General features: G+C 44.0%; 1 protein-coding gene across 2 annotated transcripts in view; it reads right to left on the bottom strand.

Moving 5' to 3' along the window:
- PITPNM3 (PITPNM family member 3) overlaps positions 1 to 13,417 on the bottom strand; it is a 1,929,018-nt gene that overhangs the window by 1,395,466 nt on the left and 520,135 nt on the right. The gene's annotated exons all lie outside the window — the stretch shown is intronic.

Raw genomic sequence — 13,417 nt, 5'->3', positions numbered from 1 at the left:
CGTGTCTCAGATATCAAAGCATTGGATGTTACTTCCTTTTTCTTCTCCCCCCTTGGTGTTTCTTTTCAGATCAAGAGACGTACTAAAACGAATTTAGCTTGTGTTAATTATCCATTTTTTCCATCTCAACCCAAACTTTGTGTTGGAAATTGTTTGAAAAGTTATATGATTCGTACTGCAGATTTGAGATCATCCTCTGCCTCCCAATTACTTATTTCCTTTCAGAAGCCCCATAACCCTGTTTCTTCCCCTACTCTAGCTCGTTGGGTTAAATGGGTCATGTCCCTGGCTGGCATTGATATAGAATCTTTCGGTGCCCATTCGGCTAGAGGGGCTATGGCCTCTCATGCCTTTTGGGCAGGATCCTCTTTGCAGGATATTCTCAAATCTGCAGATTGGTCTAATGAAAGTACGTTTAGAACTTTTTATTGTAAGCCGATTTCTCATGTTTCAGATTCAGTCATTGCTATGCTTTGAACATGCATAATATGAGCCTCCGGTCTTGTAATAAAATTGAGATTTTCCTAGCCTTGGTGTCTGAAAGGCTAGATTTTATTAAAGACACGGAGGCGAGTATTATCCCACCACTATTGTAACCCGCCCTGTATCTTTGTTTCAGTGCCAACTCCCTCTTCCAGCGTTGGCTCATCATGATTCACACGGACAACTTATACCGACTTTGGATTCGGCCTTCAGCGACCAATCTTCCCAGACTGCACTCCACTTTTGCTACCTTCGAGATTGTTGCATGGACATTGTGACATTGGTTTCTATTCTTTATGCCGTTTTGTTTGTTACTTCTCCTCTTTAGTTTTCGCATCAAGAAAAGAGGACTTGTTGCTCGCAGTTAAGATATTAATACTGGTGTTCGATATCCTATTGGCTGTTCAGCTATGATGTCATTGTTGTAGTTTGTTTTTACTGGGTATTGTAGTTTTTTACTTAGCTGCTATTGCAAATTAAAGCAAGAAAAGACTGCATACTACTCGCCTCCGTGTCTTTAATAAAATCTAGCCTTTCAGACACCAAGGCTAGGAAAATCTCAATTCTCATCAAACACAGTCACAACAAAGCTGTTCACAGCCAAACACATCCCAGAGAGGCACAGTAACATTTGTGGCATCCTGCGGGACCCATCAGAGGCAATCAGCCTCGACTGGGCACTAGGGGCCTGATTTAGAGTATGGCAGACGTGTTACTCCATCACCAGGGTGACAGATATCCCGCCCTATTATGATCTCCCTAGGCTATAATGGGATCGTAATATGGCGGACGGAATATCGGACTAATCCCCTCTGCCAAAACTCTAAATCGGGTCCTAAGTTTGAATACATTTTAATAAAATACAAACAAGGTAGTTGCTATTTTTAATTAAAAAAGAGCAATACAAGTTGATGCATCTACATTTAATTATCTGCTGTATAATTCATCAAAGTACACATCGAATTATATTAAAAATGCCTAATACAAACTGTCTACTCTTTTAGCTGCGGTTAAGGTGTGCAACATACCTGTCACAGACCTTGAATTACAAAGTCAACATAATCTACAGTCCTAAGGAGCTTTGGCTCAAGACCCTGTGATTCCACACAATGGCAAGTGCACCAAAACGAAGTCTCGCGAGGTGTGAAAAATGGTAGAATTGCCCAATCACACTTTTGCAGCCCTGCAAAGGAAATATCCAATCACAGGGCAGTATTTTAAGGAATGCAGACCTGCGGGAAGTGGTGATGCTGTCGGTGAAGAGTACAGCAGCCTTTACCCGCCCTCTGCCACTACCAGGACAAAGGAGGGGAGAGCCCCTTCCGCTGCGGTCGTGTCACCCGCCAGGACCAGCAATTTCGCGATGAAAACATAAATAAATCTGTCTATAATGAAAAATCAACTAATTGCGAGGAATCTGAAGCTGCGAGCGAACTCTAGGTACAGATGGCAGCGAGTCGAGTGTTGTCAATGTTGTGACATTTCCTGTCACAGTTACATACATAAAAGCCCCAAAGCAAAAAAAAACAACGAGCTATTTGCATGGCTACAGAATTCACCAGCGGAGAAGCATTGCTAAAGCAATATGTTGCATGCTCGCTGACCTAAATTTGAAGCGCCTCTCTGCGCTAGCCATGACAACAAGCAAGACAGATGAATTAGGATGCATTAGCTTCGTCGTCACTCAATTGGCCTAACAAAATGCGCGGCTTTGACACGTGCTCCTGCGCAGCTGTGCTCCTTACACAGCGCGCGCTAATTCACAGCTAGCAATTACATTCTGATACTGGAAGCCGGACCGAAAACCTTTAACTGTCGGCATTTGATGTTCTTGGTGTTACGTTAAGGCAGTGCTTGGAGCAATATTATTAAAGCAGCTTCTGGAGGTGGAAATGTGTGACAAGAATTCTCCTGCATATTTGTAGTGTGGTATTTGTAGGTCGAGCATAGCAGCGCGCAAGCGCTACTTTTCCGACGTGTTGGTATTTATCTGGGCTTTTAACCACACCCATCTCAGCCCATCACTATCACTCGTTTGTGGGCTTGCCCTTCAAAAATCCTTTGGCGACATTGGTAAATGGTTTATGTTTGTCCCTCCTTGGGGCGGTTTTGTTACCGCCTTGGCCATCGCCCCTGTTACATAGATAATTGCATTTTTGCCAATAAGTTTGACAGCAAGCTAACTTCTTTTTCTTTTTGTGTCTCTCCTTCGCGCTGATGGTCATGGCAGCTGTGGCGCTTTGAATCAGCTCACTTGTGTCAACTGTTTTACTTTTAATGTTCAATTTATGTGATAAGAAAAGTTAAGTTAGGAGTTTACAATGCTAATAACTCTAATTCAAACAAATGCCAGACCCATTGCATTTCAAATGCTTGTTTGTGGTGGTTAAGCAATGTGTTACTTTTGTGCGGCTCTTTTTTGTGGTGCAATAATGCTCTGTGATGTAGTTGTGATGTTATTTTGTTTTGATTGTGTTGTGTTACTTTGTATCTCTTACTCTGCCTGGACTCACTCAGGAGCTCTCAGGCCACTGGACTGTGCTGAAGGGGTTGGGGTGCCTGGAACTCACCCCCCGCACCACAGGGGCTGCAGAGGCCTTTGTTAGACCACTGGCTTAGAAATGGTGCTATAGGTCAAAACCAGAACATGCCTTGAAAGTTTCTGCAACAAGCAATAATTTACCAGTGTCTAAGGTGATAACATAGCACTGCTCCAGCTCCTCAACTTACTCCTTAAGACACCACGTAAACAACACAAGGACAACCCGGTCCGCCCACGAGAACCACGGCAAATATGATATAACCAAACAACTGTTCCATGGGACTCATTTGTCTATATCTCCCATTTGCTTCTGAGGTATATAATATAAATTAATTACTTATGCACTACTAAATATTGTCGAGAAAGGTCAGAACACTTTTTTCGAACTTAATTGCATTTGTTTTATCAGAACAGTATAAGATCAAAAAATAGTGCAGGCGACGCAGTGCTCAGACGGTGAACATAAATCCATGTACCAACATAAAGCGAGACACTGAACAAGTCCCAGGGTTGCACAAGGATAATAAGGAACAAACACACGTAGGGATCGTATCTGTGTGTATAAGTTGTCTCCTAGCGGAATCTGAAATACTAGCGTAACCTAGGGAGGGGATGTTGATGTTTGACCTGTACATATTTTTTGGTCTCATCAGGGCATGTGTCATCTGACTAATGTTCCACATAGTATGTGCCTGTTAGCACCCTCAACAAGTCATCCACCAGATGTCAAGCCATAACTGCCTCAGAAACAACCTGTTCAAGGCCGCTACAGTACATGTAGAGCAGTGCCGGATTGAACCCTGCGGAGGCCCCTGGTGGTCGGAATTTCGGGCCTCCCCCCACGCAAATTATCTTCTAATACGTTTTTAATTTTACCAACCAACAATTTTAATAAACAATTTTACTACACAAAATGAAACATTTCACGTCCTTAGTTTGCACTGAATTTTTTTTACAAACTGACAGCTGACAGAAGATGAGGTTTTAAGACACAAACTGTTATGTGACTCTGATGTCTCTGGTTTGTGTACTTTACGTTTTTAATGGGTACATTACATTAATACTGTATTTTCTCTATAGAGTCTTTAATGTAAAGTTTTCGTTCATTTGATTTGATTCATTTTTTTTCTATCTTTTGGAAACAGTTTAATAAGGCTTGATTGTAATTTTTTTTCAAGATCTAATCAATATTATTTTGATCCTTTGTCGCGGGGCCCCTAAAAGAAGTGGGGCCCATAGGCCAGTGCCTACTTTGCCTATTTGGTAATCCAACACTGATGTACAATCCTGCCTACTGCTCCAATGTAATCAAGTCAGAGGATCACTCTAGTACTTTACAGAACCGCCTCCATTACTGCAAAAAGATATCAAACATTACTCAGGTGGCACATGTCCTGATGAGACCCGAAAAAAACAAATACACACAGATACGATCTCTACCTATGACTGTTCTTCAAAATCCTTGTGCTGCCCTGGGACTTGTCTAATGTCTTCCTTTATGTTGTTATGTGTATTTCTCTTCACTGTCTCAGCACTGTGTTGTCTGCATACTTTTTGTGATTTTATACTGCCCCTAAAAAACAAATATACCTTCCTTGACAGTATTTAGTGCTACATAAATAATTAATTTATATTGCAAACCTTTAAAGCAAATGGGATGTTTCAACAAATGAGTCCCACAGGACAGCTGTTTGGTTATATTGCTTAAGACACCAGTCACCCCAAAACTGTGGCTGAGACCATGTCTTAAATTAGCACTGTGGTCATTTTATGTGATACGGCTCATGCGTGAGAGGGTGATGGTTGGTGGTATTGAAATGTGGAAGCTATTGCACAGCCAACGACGACACAAAGCTGGATAGATTTACACGTCTCTCCAGTTAACACTGTAAAACCCTGTTAAGACTCATTTTTTACTCTTAAACGGCTGCCCTTGGCAGTGTGCGACGGCTAAAGCTGTGGGACCTTCAATGAAAGATCTGAAATTGGTAGCTTGTCTGAGCGACCGCTATGGCAATTACCGCCGCAGCCCAGCAGGTCTGCAGGCACCACTGAGAGCATAACACGAAGGATCTTCAACCCAAGTGCAGCCCTCTCTTTTCAAAAACCCATGAGGGCTGTTTCCGAGCCAGGAGCTGTGTCTGAAATTAAGGATACAATTCATGAACACAGTGTTGTCGTCTCAGTAATGCGCAGTTGTCGGTGGAATACTGTCCCCTTGAGGACGACTTGTGTTGGTGACTTCATGTGTGATGAACTGGCAGCTGGAATCTGTGCTGAGTTTTTAATTTTGAGGTACTGTGCTTAGTGTATCAACGTGCAGAATTCAGTGATTACCAGTGGTTTAGTCTACAGTTGCAAAGGGAACAAGAGAGTCACAGGCAGCAGGATGGAGAGTAAAAAAGTCTGATTCTGTGTTTCCATTTGAAAAGGTGATTTTCAGGCTTTGGAAGAGTGATTGGATGGTAAAGAGAGGGCTGTTGCTTTATTTTGGCCACCTCCTTATAACGCTGCCATAAAAGGCCACAATAGGACCTAACAATATGTTGTTACTAGGGAAGGGGGAAAAGGAAAATAGTCATTTTATCTGGGAATCTTCATACTCTTGCACTGCATCTGGGTGATGAAAAAGAAGGAATGGCTTACCAGCCTTTGATTATGGAAAGAAAGAAGAAAGGAGACGTACTTGGCTAGGAAGGTTTTGGCAGATACACAATAGTGCATTTACGCAGTTGGAAAGGTGAGCGAGGATAATTGAAAGAGGCAGGGGAAAACCTGCACAGGACCATTGAACGTCACCCTATCTGGTGTAGATGGTGTTCATGGATGTCATGTGTTGACACCATTCCCCTGAGGAGAAAAACACTGTTGTATTCTATACACTCTGTATATGTGAGCTTTGAGGTTTGAGTGGTTCAAGCAAGATGAAATAGCAGATGTCACGCTGTGCCATATTCCGCCATGTTGTGCTACATAGTCATTTGCAGGGACTTTCCAGTTCAGGAGCCACTCCAAATACACCAATTTGAAGCATGCATGTTGACATTCTAGAACCCCAATGTTCATGGTCTATATTCAGTCACACTGATCTCAGTGAGATGTAATATAAAAAGGTTAGACTGATTAGCTCCATGTGGTGTACTTTACATACATTGTGAGAATAATGGGCCCCTATATTCAGGTATCTGCATTGCTTTTCTTAGAGAAGAACTTTCTGTTCTACGTTCCTTTTAGCTTTCCAATCAGCATGTCAAGAAGGACAAAAGTACCTGTGCTGCTGGCATCCTTACTATTTTCACTTATCATTATGAGGTCCCCTACTCCTTTTTTATTGTTTCCAAAGTCATAAAGAGAACTTAAAACAAGAACTCACCTACTCTCTTCCAATAACTTGTCAACTTAGAGCAGAGGCAAATAGTGTAAAAGTATCCTGCTTGGTCACACCCCCTAAGTCAAATGTCAGTGGTTGCCCCCCTGAACCTTAAAACCAACAGTAGACCCTGTGTAACACTTTATTGTGCACCAATCTAAAGCTGGATCTTGTGGCTACCTGGTGTATATATTGCATATCCTCCTCCCGCTCAGTGTCTTTCACCCCCCTTCTGCCCCCAGTATAAGCGCCTTCTTTTACTCTGCGTATGTGGTGTTTTGGGTGCTATTGATCAGCGTTCTAGAAATCGAGGAGACTGTTTAGTTGAATCCTCAGAGAGCACTCTCGGTTTAAATGCCAATCCATCGAGGATCAGGGTGCCCCTGCTGATGAACACCCCAAAAGCATGTTTTATTTGCAAGTATCTGAATTACTCTGACTGCTCCATGCTGTAGTTGATCGAAGATGATCAGGTTATCCCTTTGCCCGCACATCTCTCAATGAGTAAATCCCAAACAAATCCCAGCAGTGAAAACCCTGAAGGTGTTGTTGTTTCAAACCATTACTAGCTCGCACATGGTAAATTTGTAATTCTGCTGCCCTGTCTTAGTCATTTAGAGGCAACTTTCCATATCTTGACTGCCCTAGTCCTATCCACTTGTATCCCCTTTACCCCTTAAACATGGCTGGATAGTTGAGATCACCCACTGCAAGTCTGTCATCCCACAGTGACTGTTCCTGTTGGGATGAGAACACCCATTCATCACATATTATCACATATGATGACCAGCAGTACCTTTGCATATCAGTCGCATGTGCGGGTCGATTAATAGAGGGCCACCATCCCAAAGCAAGGTACATCTAAATTCTGGAGAAAAAAAATCCAGTATCCACTAGGTGTATGTTGAAGCAGAAATAGACATTTTGGAACAGCAATCCTTTTGTTATATATGATCACATTTACGGTGATCCTACCGAGACGTGAAAGCAGCAATGCCCTTCAGTGTCATACATCCCCTCAAAGTCAGCCAAGGCCTTGGACAATGTTCTTTAGATAATTTCACCCTTATCTCTTGTGACATAAATGCTAAGGTAGGTGAAGCCCTTTAACTCCACCATGAATGAATATGTAGGATCCCGGATGATAGTGGGCGTAGTACTGATTTGTCCCAGCTAATCCGTAAAACACCCCCAAAATTCACAAATTTCTATCAATAAACAATGTTCAGTTTGCCAAGTATCAAAAATGTTTTCAGCGAATACTAATACCCTCTTGTTCCACTGAGGGCCCCACAACAGACTTCTTATCATGGAACCTTTTCTGACTCAGCAATCTAGGGGTTTCAGAGCTAGGGCAAAAAGAATAGATGAGACGGGACCAGCCTGTCGAACACAATGAGCTGCAATAGCCATGACATAGCGGCTGTATAAAGCAGAGTGATCCACAATGAGAACTGAGCTCCTGCCCTATCTTCCTCAGCACAGCATGTACAATCATTTGGCTATGTCAAGAACCTTGGCCCCTTGAAGTAGCAGGATCATCATTGGTTCCAAAACCCTCTGCATGTAAGTCTTGAACCTAAGTCTTGGGCCCATATAAATCCCCTAGATCATGACAGCTAGATTGATTTGGGTAGACCAATGTCTTTATGACTCCACAGAGTAATAAATTCTGCCATCATTTTTGCCATAATTCCAAAGTTAATTAATGACATAGGTCAGTTGCACCCACAGTCTGTCTTTAGCTTTTTGGACTTAAGAATAAGCACAATTGTAGCCAACCTCAAGTCATTCTGCAGCCTACCCTTACATTTATCTCTCTCATGCAACAAAAGTAGAGGGTTTGCAAGTTGTTTTTGTCAACAGTGTTAACAGCCCTTGGTCCCTAAGTACCCCAATCTAAATATTGATGCCCTCAAAGTCCCTCCCTTGGGTGAGCACTGAAAGGATGCTCCACCCAATGTTTCACCAAGGGAGCCTCTGTGGACCCTTCGGAGCAAAGCTTGCTGATGGCAGCCAACTGATATTTGGGGTGCCTAGGCACACCCTGAGGAGTTGACTACTTGTCTTCCCTTGTAACTTAACGCCCAGAGGCTCTTGGCTGATGATTGATTGGGAACATTATGTGCGGTTCCGACTGAGTAACCCTTTGCAAACATCAGTGTGCATTATTTGTGATGAAGGGCTTTGCAAACTTTACCACTGTGCCTAAATTAGGTTTACCCATAAACAATCATAAACATATTGTGTAATGTAAGAATGGCATTTGCAAAATGGAGGATTTGTGCTGCCCACAGAGATCAGCCTCTCATCCCAGCTCTTCTTTTGTTTCAGCAAGTCTTGAGGGAATGTGCCAAGAGCTTTGCGACAAAGAAGAGAGTAGAGAATTCCCCTGGAGCCCCTGCACATCTGCAGAAGCTACTGCTATCACAGACTCTGCTGAGAGGAGGGAGACTTGACCCCAGCCTGGAGGGAATGCACTGGACATTGGTTAGGCATTGGGCCTCTGACAACTTCCCACCTTTGTGAACATAACTGGACCTTTTCTGCAGCTCAAGGTGCACGTTCCAGACTTTCAACATGCATGTATCTTGTTGCCAGGGCGTGCATCTTGTTGCCGGGGTGTTACAGATTGTGGAGCCGGCATGCTGGCCACTTCCTCTTGGTTCCAGGAGGAACTGTTCAACAAGCCCTGATGTAGCCCTGCTTACCTGCCCTGTGGCTGCTGCAGCTAAACCTGGTCAGTGTTGAAACCCCGGCAAGCACAAATGGATTTGCAGTCCAGAGAAGAGCCTGAGCGCGCTGTACCCTACATGGAGGTGGGTTGCTGAAGGTTCAAACTTGGTGGAAACAGATGTTCACAAACATCACTGAGCCTCTCATTCCTCACATCAATGATGGAAACAGACTGTTGAAAGATCCATCCTTTGACATACTGTTGAGACAGTGGTGACTCAGCATGGCAAGCACAGCTGTATTTGTACCAAGTCACTGCTTATTTTGTGCTAGTGTTTTCCAGTGCCGGGCACCAGCACGTATTTTGTAACCAGAACATGGTGGCTTTGTCAGTCTACATTTGCAAAAAAAAACTCATGAGCAAATTATTGAAGCTAATAAATATAAGTTTAAAAATATCAATGCCAGGGAGCTCAGGCCAATTTTATTGCTTTGGGTCAGCTAGTACACTTTGAAGTGTAACATGTGTAGAACTGTAATGGCAAGTAGGTGTCATTAGTGCTGGTATTTGGCAGCGTTGGCAGGGACATAAAGTGGCGCAAACAGCAGAAGCATCCTGAGAAATATCTTAGGCCCGACAATTATTATTTTGCAAATTGAGCACTGACAAAAGTTTGTTAACTTTAGCAATATGTTTAAAGCTCTATTTCAGTGTGGAGTGCCTGGCAGTCCAGTGCCTAGTTAGCTAGCCTGCTAGCTGGATCTAGCTGTCCTTGGGTTCCACCCTGAACTCATGTGCTGCCAGGATATTACCTCATGTGCTTTACAGGACATAGTGGCCCTGAAATCATCATACTGCCACCTACAAGTAAAGATTTAGAGCTACTGCCCACTTGCCTTGCAAGTACTCCAGATACTGTATACACTGATGTGTTTGCTTTCCATTGTGCTTTTAGATGCTATAGAACATTTAGATTTCTGAAAATAGCAAAGAGATGCTTATCGGTAGAGTGTGTTGACAGTCCGCCAAATATAGGTTGTCATCCCCATATGATAAGAAGACATCCTCCCAGCCCGGGCCCAGGAGAGGCCAGGTATCAGCACATCCATGCAGATCCAGGCTGCCAGTGGCTCCAACGCCACTGAAAAGGGTACGGGTGACAAAGGGCATCCTTGTTTGGTGCCTCTGGTTAGCCCAAATTTCCCAGAGACCACCCCAGTGACTCGGCCCCTAGCCACACGGTCTCTGTACAAAAGTCCAATCCGAGACAGGAAGCACAGACCAAAGCCCATCTTGCCAAGCGCCGCCATCATATATGGTCATTTCAGGGAATCAGAAGCCTTTTCAGCGTCTAAGGTCAAGAGGACCCCGGGTCTGCCCAGCCCAGTACTACGAGCTAAGCAGCCAATCAGCCGCCTCAGGTTATGTCTTGTCGCCCTGCAAGGCATAAAACTGAATTGATCAGGAGCCACTAGTGAGTTCACAACCTGTATCAGACAGTTCGCCAGCATTTTCTCTAGAATCTTCATTTCCACATTTATCAGTAAAATTGGCCTATAAGAAGCACAATCTTCTGCTGGTTCCCCTCCTTGTGCATCAGGACAATTGTGGCCTCTCTGAGATCTGTTGGCAACCTGCCCAGCTTCCTAGCCAGGAAAATATGTTAAGTATCGGCCCCACTATTCTGGACTTCACACACTTATAGAATTCTGGCGGGTTATCCATTGAGGCCTGGGGTGTTACCTCTCTGTAGATGGGAAATAGCCTCAGCCACCTTCCTTTTGGTAATCTCCTTCTCCAGCAGATCCCTCTGATCAATTTCAAGTTAGGTTGGTTGGAGATCCCTGACAAAGCCATCCAAGGGGCTCTGCCGGCCTCGGTATGGGCCCTGTAAAGACCCTCTAGGTAGTGAGCGAGCGCCTGTACAATCGCCAGGGGGGTCCCTGTCACCTGGCTCCCTTGTCTTAACTCCCCGTATCCATCTCTGTCCCTCTTCTTTTTTGGCCAACCAGGCCAACAGCTTTCCCACCTTGTTGCCTACTTCTTACAAACTGCCCTGTGTTTCTTGAAACTGGGCTCTGTCCTCTTTGTGTACCAGGGCTATGTACTCCTGCCTCCTATGGGCTAGCTCCCCACAGGGAGAGGCAACATAGTCTCCCTCCCACTGCAGTCTCTCTTCAAGCTCCCAGCACTCCGCATCCCTCTCTTTTCGTGTTGCGATTACCTGTCCTCTAAGCATGGCTTTCTACGCTTCCCATAAGTCGGTCTCAGACTGGACAGATCCCTTATTTTACACAAAATACTGGTCAGCAGCAGAGACAATAATTAGTCTAGTATCCCTGTCTGTCAACTCCCAGGCATTAGGCTGCCATGTCCCCTTCTGCCCTGGTATATCCAGCTCAACCACTGCGGTCTGAGCTTTTGAAACTTTTAAACTCACATATATACCACATTACAATGTTACTCTGGGTTTCCATTCTAGGTATGTTACAGACTTCACAAACAATAGATCTTCGTGAACATTGGAACCGTCCATGAAAGATACAATGTGATTAGGTAAGAACCTTAGGCGCAGATTTAAGAGCCCCTTGCGCCACATTAGCACCACCTTAGCATAATTTTGTTATGCTAAGGTGCCGCTAAGGTGGCCTTTTCCCCGCACCATATTTACAAGGTGGCGCAATGCATGCATTGCGCCAGTTTGTAACCTCTTACGTGACATTATGGCTGCGCCAGGCATAATGTATACAAGGGGGGTGTTCCCCAGTTAAGGGAGGTGAAAAAATGGCACAAAGAAATCTAAAAGATTTCTTTGTGCCATTTTTTGCAGCATTTTTAATGCCTGCACAGAGCAGGCGTTATAAGGAGGCACACCATTGTTTTCAATGGGCCTCAATGTGCTTTGCAGGATTAGCGTCAACATTTTTGACACTAATCCTGCAAAGTGCCAAACATTAATAAATGTTGACGCTAGTTCCCTAACCATGGTGCACCGATATCTTAAATATGTCACACACATGGTGGCATTAGGGGGGCACTTAGGGGCAGAAGAAAAGTGGCGCTGCATTGGATGCAGCTCCACTTTTCTTAAATCAGGCCCTTAGTTTCATAATTGCATTGAGTGTTTACATATGCTCTAATTGTGTCCAACCCCCCATCTGGAACTGCTATTCCCATAGTGGGATTGCTAGTCCATTGGGTTGTATTATCTGGGATATATTACTGTGTTTAGTGTGCTGTTCTGTATTCTCCATTGAGTTTATTGTCTTTACTGTAAATATACAGTAGATCTACAAATGCTGCATTATTAAAACTATGGCGTAGACACAATCCTTGACTACATTTCTCTTTGATCAGTAATTCAATAACTATGTAGCTCCATGCCTGGCTTTAGCTATGACAGTCTACCCTGTGTGAAGCCTTGAAGTGCTCACCCGTGGGTACCCAGAGGTTCAAGGATGCTTAGGTGGCCCTCTCTTTCTCTCGCAGAGAGAGTACGTTGAGTGATGCTTGCTAGAGACCTTGAAAATCAGGGAGCTGAACTTGCTCATTTTTTCTTTTTCTCGACTTTTTCATGTGGGTTTATATAGGATTTAGCATGACAGACATTAGCACAGTGGTCTTAAAAGAAGAGTTAGTCACCCTCCCTGGGGATAAGTGCAGCTATAGTCTCTTTTAGTAGATGTGACAACAATGTGTCATAGATGCATAGAGAACAGGAAAGAAAAATCATGTTTTCGAAGAACAAGAGTTTCTTGGAAGAATGTTGTGAATCATTGCTGAATGTGTGGCATGGGAGAAGGTAGAGTATTTGCTACCTGGGACAAGTTTGGGTGCAGGGACCCTTGCCAATCAGAGGTAGAGGTGTTCGGATGGTCTCATGGCTTAAGGAACAGAGAACTCTTGCTGAAGATATTGTTCACTTGAGCACTGGAAAAGGGGGACCACGTAGGGCCTCATTACGAGTAGCTGATTATTTGGTGCGGGTATTATCAGACAGGAAGTACCATACAGCAGACCTGCCAACTTAATAAAACATTTCACTGTGTGAGGAAGGGGCAGGGCCTTGGAAGGAGCAGGGCTACATGCCAACAAGTACCTCTCTAAGAGGCACTTTTATCCCGCGCCCATCGTTTCCACCTACTCTAAAAAAATTAAAAAAAGAACTAGAGGTTGCTGAGGTTGCCGCTGCCGATGTCCTGGGGTGATACACCCATTATTGGACATCGGCTGTTGAAATCCTCAAAAAACAGCTGAAAACCCACTATTGTGTAGCGGTTTCCAACAGTTTTCCCTGCCACCGTGTGACATCGGCTCCTCGTGTGACACACGGTGGCCCCGTGTG

This window comes from Pleurodeles waltl, chromosome 3_2, assembly GCF_031143425.1.
Source record: "Pleurodeles waltl isolate 20211129_DDA chromosome 3_2, aPleWal1.hap1.20221129, whole genome shotgun sequence".
Taxonomy (NCBI): domain Eukaryota; kingdom Metazoa; phylum Chordata; class Amphibia; order Caudata; family Salamandridae; genus Pleurodeles; species Pleurodeles waltl.
The sequence above is the reverse complement of the archived record's forward strand: the minus strand, read 5'-3'. Positions and strand labels throughout refer to the sequence as shown.